Below are 19,140 nucleotides of genomic sequence, written 5' to 3' on the forward strand. Positions count from 1 at the left end.
TCAAAAGAGGAGGTTTCAAACTTTTTTTATGTCTTGGTCTGAACCTCCTATCTCATTCCGTCTTCACACAGGAAGCGTTCGAAACTTCATATGGAGTCTCTCAGACCCACTTACGTGTTTAAGGGTTAATTTGACACCTGGCTCTGTCTTTATTTTGCACAAATCTGCATAACGTCTCTATGAAGTGAGTTTGTAAATTGACAATTTTAGTCGTCATATTAAAGTAAAAGTCAACAAGAGAATCTGTCATTAAAAATTTTTTTTTATTTTTGACAAAAAATGGATTAGAGCCATTTCCAGTATATTCCAGTAAAAAATATTTCATATATAATTATATATAGTTATATACAGGGTGATTATTAATGGTTGTACTCACTTTTTACTATAGAAGCATGATTTACCGACGTATATGTAATTTCTAATATTATATTATATTATAGCGATTTCGACTGGGGCGCACCGATTGCACATTTCAGGTGTCAGTGCAACTTTTGTGTTTGGCTGGTCAAATAATGCATTCTCCTTCACCAGTGCCGCGTGTTTTTCTGGATTCGGTATACCGCACAAATGCATATTAGGTGTATACGCACCGGCAGAAATGGTATCCCTCCGCGCTGATGCTCGGCTGCCGCACACGTACGTGTTTTGTGGCAGCGCGGCGGAGGTCGGGATGCCGGCAGAAAGTAGTGGGGGGGGGGTTGATAGCGCATCTTCCTCGCTCGACGCTGGGTCGAAAGAGAAGACACGAATTGAGACGCTCGAGAAACTCGGCAGAAATGATGTCCCTTGCGCCTATACGGGCGGTATATGGAATACCACGGTTGGTCGCGCGCTGTTTTAATTTTTAATTGCATAAAGAAATTTACTCGGATACAAAAATTTGTTTGAACAATAATGTAAATAGAATTACGATTTTTAATAATAAATTAAAATTATGTCATCACGGCAATACAGCTTCAATTCTTAGGACTGTTACTTTATGTCGAGACATAATTTTAATTAATTAATGAGACTTGTTAATCTCTTTAAACAGTTACTTATTAAAATAATCTGTATTAGAAAATAATTTTAATTCGATAAATTTATAAAAATGTTAACATTATGTAGCAAGCCGGTTTACTTTGAAATTGGTGTAAAACAATACTCTGAGAAAGGATCCGAATAAACGTCTAATTCTGATTTTTCTTAAATTTTGTACAGTAATTTGTAATGTCAAAATATGAAGAAGTCTGTCACTTTTCCGAATGCCCCACGTTCTTCTCGCTTGACGAGAAGAAAGATTTTTTAAGAAAAATCAGAATCAGACGTTTATTCGGGTCCTCTCTCAGAGTATTGTTTTACGCCAATTACAAAGTAAACTGGCTTGCTACATAATGTTAACATTTTTATAAATTTATCGAATTAAAATTATTTTCTAATACAAATTATTTTAATAATTGTTTTAAGATATTTACATGTTTCATTAATTAATTAAAATTATGTCTCGACATAAAGTAACAGTCCTAAGAATTGAAGCTGTATTGCCGTGATGACATAATTTTAATTTATTATTAAAAATCGTAATTCTATTTACATTATTGTTCAAACAAATTTTTGTATCCGAGTAAATTTCTTTATGCAATTAAAAATTAAAACAGCGCGCAACCAACCGTGGTATCCCGTATATCGCCCGTATAGGCGCAAGGAACACTATTTCTGCCGAGTTTCTCGAGCACGTCGATTTGTGTTTTCTCTCTCGAGCCCCAGCGTGGAAGATGCACTATCAAAACGCCCCCCACTACTTTCTGCTCGCACTCCAATCTGCCACGCTGCCACGAAACACATATGTACGTGCGCGGCTTCGCGTGTGTGCGACAACCGAGCGTCAACACAAAGGGACACAAGTTTTGCCGGTGCGTGTACACAAAGTGGCTCTGACAAAATAGTTGGAGCCAGTTAGTGTAATCGGTAACGTATGGGGGTACGCACTGCACACGCTTCCACCAGCTCGACATAGGTGGTACACCGGTGCGCCCCAGCCGAAATCACTATTAGGAATGCAAATGTGTCTAAGAAAGTGCACAAAGTAATAATCGCCAATGGGTACGAATTATATATCATTAGAAAGGTCTTACCGAGTAGAGTTTAGCTGTACAATATTTCGCCTGAATAGCCTCTAGAGGGCGTTGTGCGCAATGGAAGTTAAAGTTATATAGTGAAAATATTGGTTATATCTTGAAAAATATTGATTTCCCAAAAAAAAGTCAAATAAAAAATAAAATTGTCTACAATAAAGCTTGTATACATAATTTCCGTAATCGCAACGGTATACACGTAATCATAATTTTAAATAATGCATGCTCGTAATTATGCAAAATAAAACACACACGCACGTTCATTTTTTTAATGGATTTCTCTATTTCTTTGCACATTATTTTAACGCATGTGGAAATATTTTTAAAATACTGGTTACAAACATTTTTTCGATGAGAACTTTATGAATTATTAATCCTCAAATTTAACAAGTATCGTCAGCATTAGCATTATTCCAGTTATACCACATACAGGAGGTTGCATGGTCGGATTTACACCTCTCTTGTATACGTATGCATTTGTTTTTGTTCCCGGTATCTTCGGCGCTTGGCCGCTACTCGATATTTCGGAGTAGGGAGCACCGCTTGTTAGCGGCCAAGTAAACAATACCATTTCTATAGCGTCACTTATCGCTTTTCTCTGTGAGCAATGTTTGTACATATACAAACAAGCAAACATCTTACGAAATAGAAAAGCTTTTTTCAGTACCCAACTGCAGATTCTTGGACAGATATCTTTTTCTTTCTTGTGCTATTTTTGCATTTTTATTTTATCCCTGTATTATTTTTTTGAAATTAATATATTAAGCGCCTATTTTTTTTTTTTTTTTTTTTGGCACAAGAATGGCTATTAGGGCAGTAAAAGTTTTTGAGCTTCTCAAGCAAAAGCTTGAGAATTACGCTACTGTTAAGGGCAACCCATCTCGTAGAGATTCAGCTAGCAGAAAAAATCATATTCATGATCAATTCGATGAATAACGAAGACCAATTTGAGTTTGACGTAGTTGAAGATATACATACTAATGCCATTTTTGATCCTGATGAAGTTGATAATGAATCAATTTATAAAGAGGAAGAATGTTTAACTTCTAATGAAGCTTTTGTATCACTTGAATATGCGCAACGTGTTGTAGAAGCATGCAAAAGCATCCACAATGATCTTTTAATACAATTAAAACTCGATTCTCTAAAATAAAACATCCTGCATATTTAAATAGATATAAAAAATATGTTGAACAACAAGGCACATGTCGGGAAAAATGGCAATCCGTAAGAAAATATTGTCTGAAGCAAATCATGCAAGCCCGCTTGGAAGGAATTCCTGTTCATAATCAACTATTCGGAGGTGGGCTCTATATCATGCAAAATGTATGTATTGGATTGATAGATCTCAAAGCGTCGTTGCAATGGGTCAACAAATTTAAGAAAAGTTTTACTTTTTCGTTAAGAAAAATTTATTTCTGTCAAAAAACAACGTGAAGCCGAGGAAACTATGAATAAAGGTGTTGAATTTCATCTCGATCTTGTTGATATTTATTCAAAATTTGATGCAGGTGAAATATTTAATACTGATCAATCGGGATTTAATTACACGCCACTTTCCAATCGCACACTGTCATTTACAGGTGAAAATATTACAATAGTTGTATCCCTCAATTAAACGCCCGAACTCATTCCTACACTATCCAACCGATTCTTTCTATGGAAGGAAAATTGATATCACCAATGATAATTTGCCTCCAAGAAGTTAGTAATAAATTTCCTACGACCATACAACTTCCCAATTACGAAAACCTTGTAATTCCATGTTCCAAATCTGGCAAACTAGACAAGAGTCTTGTAAGGGATTTCTTTCAAAATGTCTTTAAACCCATCATTGAACAAAATTCAAAAAAGAAGGTAGTTTTGATTCTAGATTCGCGGGGCGCTCAAAAATCAGACGAACTTTATCAAGATGATAATGTAGCTGTTTTATTAAAAATTTTGCCAGAAGGTTCAACAGGTTTCATGCAATCACTCAATCTATTTTCATCAATGGAAAGATTTCATCAAACGGTTCACGGAACATGCTTTTCTTACAGGAAATCAAATATTTTTACATAGGCGCAAAAATATATTGAAAATCCATAGCTTGATTTTGAATCAATTTCAATCTGCATTATATTAACCGATGTTTAGATATGCTTGGTTCAAAAGCGGATTTGATGTTCCACATGTAGAATTTAAAGGGTTAAAGGATATAAATTTTTCATTTGAAGAACAAATTTGTTATCAAAATCCTACATGTATCAAATGTTCATACGAATTCTGCAGTAAATCTCTTTGTTACGATTGCTTTTTCTAACGTTACCATTAGCCTTAGTTTTTCGGTTTTCTTTTTCTTCTCTTTGCTTTTGTTTTTGCTTTTAAAATAAAATAAACACAATTTATGTTTTATTAAATAGAGCATTAAACATAGTAACTTTTATAAAATGCATGAATAGAAAGCGGTTTGGAGTCAAAAAAACACCGCGGAAGTGACGAGCCGTGGAGTCCGCTTCCCCATCCAAGCGTGAACACACATACACATGCTAACGCCGACGATACTTGTTAAATTTAAGAATTTGTAATTCAAAAAGTTCTCATCGAAAAAATGTTTGTAACCAGTATTTCAAAACGTTTCGACATGCATTAAAATAATGTGCAAAGAAATAAAAAAATCTATTTAAAAAATGAGCGTGCGTGCGTGCTTTATTTTGCATAATTACGAACATGCGTTATTTAAAAGTATGATTACGCGTATACCGTTGCAATTACGGAAATTATGCATAGAAGCTTTATTGTAGATAATTTCAAGAGCTTTATTTTTTATTTGACACTTTTTTCTAGGAAATCAATATTTTCCGAGATATAACCAATATTTTCGCTATACAGGGTGTCCCAGACCAATGTATAAAGATTACTACGATGAGGTAGAAGGAATTCAGATAAATCAAAAAGTCTAATAACAGTTTGCGATATTTGCAATAATTTTCGTGTAATAAAATATTAAAGTCAGCCAAATAAGAGCGCGCGGAGAGGCAAACGATTGATCGCCTGAGCCGTAAGACCGCCCGGCTCGACGCGATGCGGTGCCAAGTTATGCTTTCCCTCGCCGCGCGCCACTTACCGTCGCCTACAATCAGGCCGCAGTGGGCGGTTCTACGGTTCAGACAAGCGACCGCTTGTCTCTCCACGCGCTCTTATTCGGCTGACCTTAATATTTTATTACTCAAAAATTATTGCAAATATCGCAAAATAGTATTAGACTTTTCCATTTAAATACCGATACCTTTTAACTAGGAAACTACCGATACTCTAACATTATATCTTTTATTGCATTTTCTTGTAGTCCATTTCGAGAGCTTTCCAAAACACTATAAATAAGTTTATTTTTGTTAAGTACTTTCCAAGTTATGACGTTTGAAAGTTACAGTACACTGTAGCTTTTAAGCCTCATAACTAGAAAAGTACTTAAAAAAATAAATTTTTTTATACTGTTTTGGAAAGCTCTTGAAACCAGCTATTAGATTCTGGAATCAAAAATAGTGTTCCGTTTAAAAAAGTTAATGTGATTTCGATCTGACCTTGGCGACGCCATTCAAGATCAAACTAACAAGATCAGTAAATAGATCTTTTAAAACTCTACAACTTTTGTCTGAAACATTTTCTTGTAAAATGCAAGAAAACAGAAATATTTAGAGATTTCCACACTTTTCGTACACCCTGTATAATTATGTATAACTATATATAATCATATATGAAAGTTTTTTTTATTGAGATGTTAGTACAAATATTTTAATTCTATAAAAGAAATTATATTACTGTAAAATTAGTACGAAGTTATAACTTTGAAGTTTTGAAATACTGTTTAATAAAATAGTATTTTTGTCGGTAATACAGACGACTCCAGCATCGCTTTAAGATAGTACTTAAAGAGATACTAAAGTGACACTTGAACTCATTCAACGTAGGTACAGATTTTTTTTTTCGAACGAGAGTCGAGTGACACGCGATCGCGCGCGGTGGAAAGGATAAGAAGAAAGCGCTAAGACCAGACGAATAGGTTAGTGCTCTTTATCCAACGTACTCATCTGTCCTTGTTCTTCGACTTTAGCTCCATCTAATGCAAAACCTGTTACCTACTATGTTCCACAATAAGTGCTCTATTTATCATGGTTCATCTTCGTTACATGCATAAATTTAGGCACGAAAATCTTTTATATTAGACTTCTAACAACTTAGGTGTCAATCTGTTCTTACTACACGGTACATTTACGCACACGTAAATCTTTAAATGCGTTTTTCTCGCGAATGCTTGAGAGGCGGGTCCTATTACTTTAGGATGAATTAGTGGGAGGATAGATTTATAACATATATAAAGTTCAACGAAATCGGAGGGGACAATGTCTGGTGCTCCCCTTGTAAGCCAAATTTCGGAAATTCTACGTTGTTTTTACGTGTAACTTGCACTTCATAGTAATCTTATTTTATAGGAAAATATTTGGATGAAACAAATATTGGCACCCATTGACAGCTCTAGATGCCATATTAGATTAAGATTAGATAAAAAAAGATGTAAATTTAACATTATCGGCATAAAGTCGATCACTATCAAGTATATTAACGCCTATATGTTAAGTGAAGAGAAGGATTTTTGAATCTATAAATATAATTAGAAAAAACGGCGTGCATAAAAATTAATCGCTTTTAATCGGTAAAAAAGGACATGTGTAGCATCCCCTTAAGACGATCTTAAATAAAAATCGACTATGAATATCGACCATAATCTTCTTTAAGAGAAACACCATTTTTAAAAATAAGTAACAGAGCAATTTTTTAACTTTTTGGTAAATGTTTAGTTTAGACCGCTGCGATTTCTATAAAATTAGGCTTATTCAACGCATTCTTGCACAAAATAAAACAATTTGGCAGAAATAAGTGTCACCCTGCATCGCGAAGTGAGATATTAATCGTTGAAATTTGCGACTTCCGAGGTTAAAGGTCATTTTACAATATGTTATTAGTAATAAATCAGAAGTCAGAAACTAGTTGTAACGAGTTAATAGTGCGTCATAAGATAATAAGTCAGTAGTCAATGACAGAATAAAGATGGCCAAATTCCACATCTTACGACCTAAAACTTAAATTATGTTATGACTGACCAATCAAAGATATAGGTCTGCCATTTTTAACGTATAGAGAACCGTAACCTAAAATATCAACGGCGGACTTGAGTCGAGTGTCGTTGGACGACAAGAAGATTCCCGCAAAGGAATCGGCCGTCGACGACAAGTCCAGGAGCGAAGATCATCCGTTTGCCGTCGATTAAAAAATGTTGCTACGCAATGATCCAATACGACTTATTGTGGATGCAAATTTCTTAAGAAGTATGACTACTTATTCTGACTTACAATTAGTGTCATATGTGTAGTGACTAATATCTTATTGTAGAAAACTCACAAGGTGAACCCTTGAGAAGTGCTTCACCAATTTTAAGAAAATTTTATGAGTGTGTAGTATTCATTTACACCTTTACTGTAGTAAAGCCGTTGATCGTTGCACAACTTAGGCATTCTCGAGAAAATGACGATTAAATATTTCCAACATCTATAGTATGTACCATTGCAGAAGAACAATTGTTGAGTAAACAACGTAGCGTGGGGCGTTAGGACGTCGACTCGTACGCTTGGAGTACCAGGTTCGATCCCCGCTAAGACTTTTTTATTTAATTCTTATATTTTTAAATTATTATGTATATAAATTTTAAACTGTTTTCAATTATTTGATATAAAATGTTATTTTTAAAAATATCAAGGAATTTAAAAATGCTTTTCTATTATTAAATAAATTAAAATTTCTCATAAACACATAAAATATATTTGCAATAAAAATTTACAACGACTGTTTTAAGAATGTTAAAATAAATGTTTCTATATATCGTTATACCTACAATCTACAATAAGCCATTAACTTTTAATTGCTTTTATGATAAGTACCACTCAAAAGCTGTAAATTTATTGTAAAATAGTCATTATAAATTTTTATTGCAATTATTTTTTTTTTATTTTTTAGGCCTTCTATTTTTGTGTTTTATATTTTTTGTGTTCAAGAGAAATTTTAATTTAATTAATAATGAAAGACCAAGTTTTTAAGTTCCTTGATTAAAAAAATATATATATTTTATATTAAATAGTTAACAACGGTTTAAAAATTATGTATTACAATTTAAAAATACGAAATTTAAATTTAAAAAAAGTCTCATCCGCGGGGATCGAACCTGAGACCCCAAACATACAAGTCGACGTCCTAACGCCCTACGCTACGTCGCTTACTCGACAATCGTTCTTCTGTAACGTTCTACTTTAGATGCTGAAAATATTTAATCGTCATTTTCTCGAGAATGTTTAAGTTGTGCAACAAACGGCTTTATTATAGCAGAGAGGAACCTGAGAGCGGCCACGCCGGCCTTTTTCTTATAATGCTAAAATTCCCGGCACACTAACGACGCACATCCATTCTGGTCGGAATATGAACTAAAATTACATCCATTTTGCGACTTTGTCGATAAAAATGGTTCAAGTCTGTGCTAAAATCATATGGTGGGGATACCCCCACTACATGATTTTAGCACAGACTTGAACCATTTTTATCGACAGAGTCGCAAAATGGATGTAATTTTAGTTCATATTCCGACCAAAATAGATGTGCGTCGTTAGTGCGCCGGGAATTTTAGCGTCATAAGAAAAAGGCCGGCGTGGCCGCTCTCAGGTTCCTCTCTGATTATAGTAAAGGTGTGAGTAAATACTACACACTCATAAAATTTTCTTAAAATCGGTGAAGCATTTTTCAAGGATTCCCCTTGTCAGTAAAATAGACTTAAGATATAGCCTGTTCTACAATATGTCGTATGTCGGTTGCATAAGCTGCAAAAATTAACCAGCCACAGATAAATACTCTCCTCACATTCGATTGTGATTGGTCAATTCTTACGGCTCACAGCTTATGCAACCGACATACGACGTATAGTAGAACAGGCTTATCTGTTATACCGACTAAAAGCAACAATATGAGCATGCGCTGTACATGTATCACTAGGAAAAGTACACAAAATTATATATAGCGTACTTCAATTATATAAAATACATTTGTATATTTAAAATATTGATAAATATGCAGTATAACGCCTTCACATCTAACTTTCTTGCAATTTTGTAAATTTGTGTGGAATATATTCTGAACAACAAAATCGCTCAAGTTCCGTTTTTTTTAATTTCAGAAATATTTCACTTTACTAAAATAATGATTCTACTTTATATTAAAAATGAATATTCTGTACAGATTACCAAAGGTTTCTATAACATAAGATTCTGTTGTAAAATAACATTTCATTGAATATTAATATCCTGCTCGTTATTATAATACAATAACAAATCATGCAAAAAGGACAAGGCACAATAATTTCTTATATAGTCAAAAAATTCAAGATATCTATGTGTCAATTCCTACATATTCATCGTAAATTTCTCAAAAATTTCATAAGTTCTATTATGTGAAAAGACTAAACTTTCTTTATCATTTTTGATAACTTAACCGAGGGGGAATTCACAACCCAAAATTTTGTACACCAATGCCGATTTTTGGCATTGCCGTAAAACACTGCCGACATTTTCGTACACTGCCGACAGTGCTTACAATTAGTCAATGCCTACAATGCCGTCAATCCTATATTAAAATTAAGGCAATGCCATGCAATTATGAACACTACCGCGCCCATTATCATACGCCAATGCCTGCACAAGAATTCTAAAGCTTTCCCGAAGTATTCTACACAATTATACAAAAAACTTCCAAAAATTTTATTTACGAACTGTATCTATACATTTTAATGTAATTGCACATTATTATGTGATGTCTTATGCATATAACTTCAAACAATGGAACACTAAAAATAATCAAAATAATCAAAATAATGACCTTGATATTGTATTTGTTTGTAATCAAAATAAATTTTAAACATTCTTCTTTAAAAATTCTATACATTTTACTGTAATTGCACATTATTATGTGATGTCTTATGCATAGGTATACCTAACTTCAAACAATAGAATACTAAAAATAATAATGTCTGTTAAGTTAGCACCCCCACCACAAAAAATCAAACGCCATTTATGCCAAAATTAAATGCTTTTTTGTGCAAATTATGTGCTAATTATGTATCCTATTTGAAATTTTTGTGCTCGAGCGGTTTAGCAAAAAAATGAGATTGAAGGTGGGGGTGCCAGCTTAACGTTAAGCCAGCACCAACTCATATAAATTATTAATAAAATAAAAAAATAAATACACTAGAATTAAGTGCTTTTTATGTGTTTTCCAACGATATATAAATAAATGTTTGTACTCAATCTCTTCGACCAGAAAATCGTCCCGAAAGTACGAATACACATTAACGGTACAAGCGTAAAGTACCAGAAAGAAAGCAATTCTGAAACTGAATATAGGCTTAAAATATTTTCCTATTTATGTGCTTTCGAAATATGCAAGACCAGATTTTTGTGCTCAACCCCTTGATCGAAAAACCGACCCTGAAGTGAGCACCCCACTGTTCAGGTACAAGAGTAAACTACCAGAAAGAAAGCAATTATGAAATTGATTGTAGGCTTAAAATATTCTCTTATTTATGTGCTTTTGGAATATGCAAGAAAAAATTTTTGTGCTCAACCCCATGATCAAAAAGCCGACTCTGAAGTGAGCTCACCACTCCCCAACCTGATGACAATGCCGTCAATATTATAGGTCACTGCTTACTTTTTTCAGTCCACTGCCGAAATTTTGTACACCAATGCCGGCTGTGAATTTCCCCTCGAACTTAACAAAACCTATAAGTATACTTGTATTTAAAAAGCAAATGATCAACAATCCAACTTCAAATTAAAACCTGATTTATGGAGGCTGTAAAAATATTAACTTATACCAGGACTGACAAAGTTCAACACTAAGATTTCAATGTTTTTATTCATAATAACTTGCTGAACAAAAACAGTGAAATCCTTAACTTTTATTTAAACTCTACAGATGACATAAATTAATGATTATAGTTTCCATCAGAGACTATACAGACTTACTTCCAATAAGTATAATGTAACAGATTAGCATCAATTGCATCTGTATCAAGCTTATACGCAAGCTTATACATTATTTTGCTGACTTTAAGACTATATTTTGACTATATGTTGCTTTAGTTTAAGCTATGCTTAAATCTGCCTTCTTGCTTTTGTCAAATGTGTATCTATGTCATTTTAAGTACAATAAATTAAAGTCCTATATTACTAGAGAAGCAAAATCAACTTATACAGTATTGCAAAAGTTCTAGAAAATATTCAAAATGGCGTTGAATTATGAAAACCACCTTTTGAGGAGGTAATAAAAAATGAAATACATAGAAAAGCACATTATATTGGTTAAATAAATGAGAGGTAAAGAACACACAATACATAGTATAGTTCTTTTCCTTCTTCTCTCAAACAATAGTCCCAGTTCCACACATGGAGGCGATAAAGCCAGAATAGCATAGATGTCAGTGAAATATAAACAATAATATTAGTACAATGAAATAAACAAAGCTTTACACGGTCGTAGCTGGATCTTCGTGCTATTTTTGTTTTTGTGTGAATTTCTTGACACATTGAAACTTAGCGAAACTGTGTGCTGATTACATTTCAGACATAACACAATCTTAAGTTAAATAAGAAAGAGTAATATCACGTAATTTATTAAATTAAATTATAATAATAATTGATACTAACTTGCATTTATATATTAACCCCCCCCCTAAAAAAACTGTAATAAATTTTATTAGAAAAAATAACACCCCACCTTGGGCAAACCTGGCACCTCTGGAATCTCTGGTCTTGGGGTCTCATTTTTTGCAATAAAATTTATTATAATTTTTTCAGGGGGGTAGAGGGTTAATATATAGATGCAAATTAGCATTAATTATTATTTAATTTAATAAATTATGTGATATTACTCTTTCTTATTTAAGTTAAGATTGTGTTACGTCTAAAAATATATAATCAGCACACAGTTTTGCTAAGTTTGAATGTGTATAAAAATTCATACAAAAACAAAAATAACACAAAGATCCAGCTACAACCATGTAAGGCTTTGTTCATTCCATTGTATTATACAGTACTGGTCAAGTTTCTTCCTTATTTCGTTTGAATAATATTAGTGTTTTGACGTACACTACCAGTACTGAAAATCTATAACAAATTAATATAAATTATAGATTTTTAGTAGTGCCCAATATTGCCCATTAATATTACAAATAGCTGCCAAATCAATTACATAGTCTGTGTTCTAATATATATATTATCAATATTAAAAATATATAGTTCACATTATAAATACTATAAAATACTATAAAATGTTAGTACTGATAGCAATTTTTGAAATGTAATCATTGGCATTTGCAATAGCCAAGGATGTATAGTTTCACTTCTCTAAGTATTTAGGGTTCTACAACAAATGTATACTAGTTCAGATACAAAGAACAGATGAATTATGTTGCAACAATTGTAAATTTCCACACAAATGTATTGAATTCATACAGATTTCAATAGAAATCATAGATTTGTGTTTAATAAATTTTGTTCATTTTTGCTGATAATCTATATATTAGATGACTTGCAAATCCGTTTGATTATTTGCTATCATATTTTATTGGTAAATCACTGTATTTCTGCCAATGTTCTGCTATAGTATTGCATATTTCGTGTCATATTATAGTTTTGATGGAAAAATGTGTAGCAGACACATTGCAATTATTGATTTTTGACTTACCCTCTTGATGAGTACTCAACGAATATGTATTTTATTATAATGGCACAAAAAATTTTTTTTCTCTCGTTATAATATTAATTTAATAATTATTTACAATAACTTTTTCATCTTAAATTTTAATTTAAAAAATATACTCATTCGATGCGTTTTCATTCAAAACGAAAGAATTCGGTAAAAAAAACACGGCAATCTGCCTCGCAAAGTAAAATATTAATTATTAACAATTATTAAAGTTGATTATTCAGGTTAGGAAATCTGTCATACCGACCAATACCGACGAAATGTGGCAACCTCTCTTTGATAGCAACATGAATGTAGGGGTACATTCCGAATTAAGGCAAAAATAAAGACCCTATAATAAGAGACTAGTAGAGTCCCTAGAAGTAGAGAGTCTGGGGGTGTTTACGATAACTAATCGGATCTCGGATTGGATTGAACAATGGTACTCAACGTAGGTATAGAAAATTTCCCTAGGCTAATCGGATTGACGATTGCTGTCTCAAATGTAATCCGATTGATGACGAAAGCGAGAAGCATGATTGAAAAGTAAGTCTCTTTATTTTTTTAAATAATAACACAAAAAATCAAAGATTAAGTTAAAAAGAATGATTTGAATTTAGATTTATTGTAATTTTTTTGTCTAAACACTGGATTTCGTTTAAATTTCTGTTTGTAAAAATTAATTAATCTATTCTAAAGTTTGTGGTTATATCGGAAACAAATCAAAATTAATAAAACAATTATTAATTATTAGGTACATATTAAAGCATATAATATTTCAAGCATATCATATAGAATTCCTGTTTATTATAAACTCAGTAAACATAACTTTGAAATTATTCAACTACATTATACATTAATCAATATTAATTTATATGTTAAAAATCAATAATGTTTCTAAAAATGTTCTTTTTATTCTTTTCCAGATCGTAAATAAACTTCAATTCTATGAATAAATAAAAATTACTGGAAAATGGATTTATATGAAGAGGGCATTATTGAACAATATATCAATTTGTGCTAACTTGAAATTTGTAAAATCTACTTTTCTTTATTAGTTGTTTATTAGAGAGTAATAATATAAAAATGTAATATACGCATCATATATGCATACAATTATTTTAATTTTATTTATGTATATTCCGTTCTTATATTATTACTCTCTAATGAACAACTAACAAAGAATAGCAGATTTTACAAAAATTTAAGTTAGCACAAATTGATAATGTTCAATAATGCCCTTTCAATCCATTTTCCAGTAATTTTTATTTATTCTTGGAGTTGAAGTTTATTTACGATCTGGAAAAGAATAAAAAAAACATTTTCAGATACATTATTGATTTTTAACATATAAATTAATATTGATTAATGTATAATGTAGTTGAATAATTTCAAAGTTATTTTTACTGAGTTTATAATAAACAGGAATTCTATATGATATGCTTGAAATATTATATGCTTTAATATGTACCTAATAATTAATAATTGTTTTATTAATTTTGATTTGTTTCCGATATAACCACAAACTTTAGAATAGATTAATTAATTTTTACAAACAGAAATTTAAACGAAATCCAGTGTTTAGACAAAAAAATTACAATAAATCTAAATTCAAATCATTCTTTTTAACTTAATCTTTGATTTTTTGTGTTATTATTTAAAAAAATAAAGAGACTTTTCAAGCATGCTTCTCGGTCTTCACGCTTTCGTCATCAATCGGATTACATTTGAGACAGCAATCGTCAATCCGATTAGCCTAGGGAACTTTTCTATACCTACGATGAGTACCATTGTTCAATCCAATCCGAGATCCGATTAGTTATCGTAAACACCCTGGACATCTCGGAATTCCACGTGATTGGATGCACGTGATTGTGCACCTAAAATGGCAGCACCAATGCAGATCCCTGTTTAATCCTCTTTAGTCAATGCGATAACAGCATACAACACGTTCAAGTGCACACAATGATAAACATACACACACATAAAACTCACTTACACACACTAACATATTCATCACCGACATTTTAGGCTGCGTTCAGATTCCCCACCCGAGTGCACCCAGGCACCTAAAGAGCGTTCAGATTCCTTTAGAGTGCCCCTACCGGACATTAGGTGGGTCGTTCACTTTATCACTCTAGGCTTGTTTTCTATTCCTGCACTAGACTGCACTGGAACGTTCCTTCTTGCTTTCGCTAACTTTGAAACATCTATCTATTTCATTTTAAGTGTACATTTATTTAGAGAGTTCAGGAACAGAAAACAAACGGTCTGTCTATCCCGAGAGAGTGGAAAAACCACATGGGTCCTTGAGCCGGGTGAAACTGGTGGGTGACGTAAAGGTGCGTTCCAAAATGTATCGCTATAAAAATTTCTATATATTTGTGATAAAGCTCGTATATTTAAAACAAATTTAAAATAAAAAAATAAATTTAATTTAAAATATTATAGTAAATAAAAATTAAAATGTATAAATATAATAAAGAAAAACGTTAATAACCAAGTAAAGTTTAAACGTTTTGTTTATTATTCTGTTTATGTAATTACAGATTAATAAATATTAATCTTTTATTCTATTAATGTAAGGTTTCTTGGTCTACAGTCTCACAAAATCGTTATATAAATATTTATATTTGAGATTAGTATGTTAAAGATTTTTAGTATTATTAAATATTTTCTGATACTAATAAAATATACTGTTTGTTTTCTGTTCCTGAACTCCCTGAATTAGTGTGCACTTAAAGTGAAATAGATATATATTTGAAAGTTAGTGAAAACAAGAAGGAACGTTCCAGTGCAGTCTAGTGCAGGAATAGAAAACAAGCCTATACATATAATAGATGATATGCGCAATATATATCTTCATCTAATTTGTTAAAATAAAAATTTATTTTCATTGTTTAAATTGATTCGTTCTATTCTACTAACATTTAATTTTCATCTACTTTAGTTATATTGATAAAAATATTCATAGTAAAATATTTATGTATTATCTTTATTGTTTATCTTAATTTATTATGTAATTTATTCTGAATCTGAGATATTCATGTTACTATTTCTCAGCGTTATTTGCTAAACACACCCAATGTTTGAGAGTGCGTTCAGATTCCATAAACCACTAGGGAGCTTTTCATTAGCTCCGCCCATTTACCCAGTCACCCAGAGATCACTCACCGGGTGGAGAATCTGAACGCAGCCCTAGGGGCAGATGTCTAGACTCTCTACTTCTAGGGACTCTAGAGACTAGCAAGCAAGGGAGCCACTTTTGATTGGAGCATTTTTCGTCACTTTGATTGGAGAATTTTTCGTCAACTCCCGTTTAAATTCAAACTGTAATTACTCTTTTTTTTTAAATATACGTAATGTTTATCAATAAATATTATAAGAAACTTCAACTACTACAAACTTGTTTTGCATATTAATCTAAATAATATATGTTGACATAATTTTTGTATTTAATGTTCTCTTATGATTTTGACATAACAAATATGCTACTTATGTTTATTTCCACCAACACAGATTAACTTTGATCTCAGTTTAACTTATTCTTTATCTCTTTTCAGTTCTAAGAATTGGAAAAAGATAAGGAGTAATTTAAACTGAGATCAAAGTTAATCTATATTGGTGAAAATGGGCATTAATCTCACAAAGATACAAATTGGGTGCTTTCCAACAAGAGACACAGGCGACACTGTTAGTGTTTTTCATTGGGAAATTTAGTGCGCACTGAGTGTGCACTCACCGCTGGCAATTGGACGTTTTGGTTCGCGCGATGACGGTGCCAACGGAAACGCCCAATTACCTGCAGTAAGTGCACATTCAGTGCGCACTAGTTTTCCCAATGAAAAACGCTATGTGTAAAGGGCCTCGCACATGAAATGCATAACAGAGCATAAGCGTAGCATACGGTCTCTGGACCAATGAGAATCTTATGTAAATCAATATGGCGACTTTATGCTGGATGTTCATTGGTCCATCGGTCTTATGTTGTGCTTATGTTATGTTATGCATTTCATGTGCGAGGCTCTTAACACCGTGTCTACATTGGTGCTTTCCAACTATGACACAGAGAGACACAGAGCGACACTGCAAAACATAGCTCAATCTTAATAGCGTTTTTCATTGGGAAAACTAGTGCGCACTGAAAATGCACTTGCTACAGGTAATTGGGCATTTCCGTTGGCACCGTCATCGCACAAACCGAAACGTCCAATTGCCAGCGGCGAGTGCACACTCAGTGCGCACTAGTTTTCCCAATGAAAAACGCTATAAGTTTGGCCGTGTCAGCCATCAATAGTGCCAACACATCGGGCAAATAAATTATTTTTTCAAGTGTGGTACTGGTACATTTTAGTCATGTTCAGTTATGTTTTGTCGCCTTAACAAACCAAATTAAAATTATAGTTTGAACCTTTCGTTTCTTAACACGCTACATTTTAAAATTAGCACAATGGACTTATATTTTTACTAAAAATGTCTCGTGTTCGAAAATAACGTACCAGACCCAGAATTCTTAGATGGTAATCAATATTTATTATTTTTATTTAAAGAATTGTATAAACCTAAGAAACAATGCATTCGTTGATTATTCATTATTCATACTTATTTTATTGGATTAATTTGCAAGTCTATTCTTTTATCGGCATTGTAAAGAAGTTATTCCTACGTTAGATAATGTAAAATTCCTTCTTTAACGGGTTTGGATTTTCTACGGATAAATTTCTGATTCAATTCGAATCTGTGTTTTTTACTAACAATAAGTCAATCTTTTACGCACTCTAGTGACTGTTAGCGTTTTTCATTGGGAAAACTAGTGCGCACTGAATGTGCACTTGCTGCAGGTAATTGGGCGTTTCCGTTGGCACCGTCATCGCGCGAACCGAAACGTCCAATTGCCAGCGGCAAGTGCACACTCAGTGCGCACTAGTTTTCCCAATGAAAAACGCTATTAGCATTCCTCCTAGTGCATAGACTGCTTCTCCTTCGACTTGAGGCAGTTCATGCGTTTGATGCGTTCATGCGGTCTGTGCGTTTCTTCAAGGTGTGTAATAGGCATAGGCATGAAGTAGGATAAAACCCGTATCAGACTGCGCATTGAAAATTGAAGATTGAAGATTAAAGATTGAGCTTTGGCCAATCAAAATAAAAGGAGTTAAAATTTCCTTGTTTTGATTGGTCAAATTTCAATCTTTAATCTTCAATCTCAATTTTCAATACGTAGTCTGATACGGGCTATACGGGCTTTATAGACGGGATCCGATAGCGCACGGTGCGATAGCTCACAAACCAATCATCTTAACTTATCTAACCCAAACAACGGAAAAATTCTAGGCATCGGCCGTTGTGAGTGGTGGTGGGCTATCGGTCCCGTGCGCTATCGCCATTGAACTATACTCTAACTGGAATGGGCACTTGCCGCCAGAAAACGTGACGAGAGAGAGCCATTTCGAAGGGCCACCTCTCTTTGTTAGTACAGTCACGTTGAAAAGTTTTGCAGTACCGGCACATGAGAATAGATAAACGAGCGACTTAAGTGACATACATAAATAAAACAAAAGCAAAATTGTATTATATTTTTTTAAGTATTTAAGTAACTTTTTAAGTAAAAGTTAATTTCTGCCTTGTTTCCACGAATTCCGTTACATGCTGTATCAACATGAAAACAAAGAAGAAATTTAACTTTTGTTGTAGGAATGTAAGGTGAATGGTGACGCAGGCGCAGAAAACGCTCAAAAAAAGAGAGGTGGCCCCTTGCATCATGCTATTTCTTTTTCCGCTTACGGACGTTATATGGCAGTGCCAATTCCAGTTAGAGTATAGTTCAATGGCTATCGCGCACGGATCCGCCAGTCTTACAGGTCAAGCAATGTTCGATAAGGTTACAACTTGAATATGGGGATAATCGCTTAAAAATTCCAAAAAAAATTCTTGAGAAAGATTTCCGAATTTTTTTTAAATTTAAATAACATTTTTATTTTATTTAACATTAAGAAAACTGTTTTTGACAATTAATTAGAAATTCTAAAAAGTAGAAATTTTAAAATTTCTTTATCCGTAAAAAACACTTTTCTATAATGGATTCTTAAACGTTATTTTATCGAAAAAGAAACGTTTCAGTTAACATTTAACTGAGTGGACATTTTAACGCATAACAAACGTTTCTAAAAATTGGTAATAAAACGTTTCGGAAAAACATTTATAAAAC

The 19,140-nt window shown here is 32.8% G+C and overlaps 1 protein-coding gene across 6 annotated transcripts in view; it reads right to left on the reverse strand.

Annotated features, from left to right (window-relative positions):
- LOC105202942 (molybdopterin synthase catalytic subunit) overlaps positions 1–13,245 on the reverse strand; it is a 54,052-nt gene extending 40,807 nt beyond the window's left edge. For 2 of the 6 annotated variants that reach the window (XM_039456876.1, XM_039456871.1), the window contains exons 1-2: positions 12,936–13,193; positions 10,109–10,111 (exon numbers count right to left, since the gene is read on the reverse strand). The gene's annotated coding sequence lies outside the window, so the exon portion shown is untranslated. Of the gene's footprint in view, positions 1–10,108; positions 10,112–12,935 lie in introns of all 6 variants that reach the window. The other 4 variants (XM_039456874.1, XM_039456875.1, XM_039456873.1 and 1 more) reach the window with 4 other exon arrangements.
- Positions 13,246–19,140: the final 5,895 nt, after the last annotated feature.

The sequence above is a fragment of the Solenopsis invicta genome, chromosome 13 (genome assembly GCF_016802725.1).
Source record: "Solenopsis invicta isolate M01_SB chromosome 13, UNIL_Sinv_3.0, whole genome shotgun sequence".
In the NCBI taxonomy this organism is placed as follows: domain Eukaryota; kingdom Metazoa; phylum Arthropoda; class Insecta; order Hymenoptera; family Formicidae; genus Solenopsis; species Solenopsis invicta.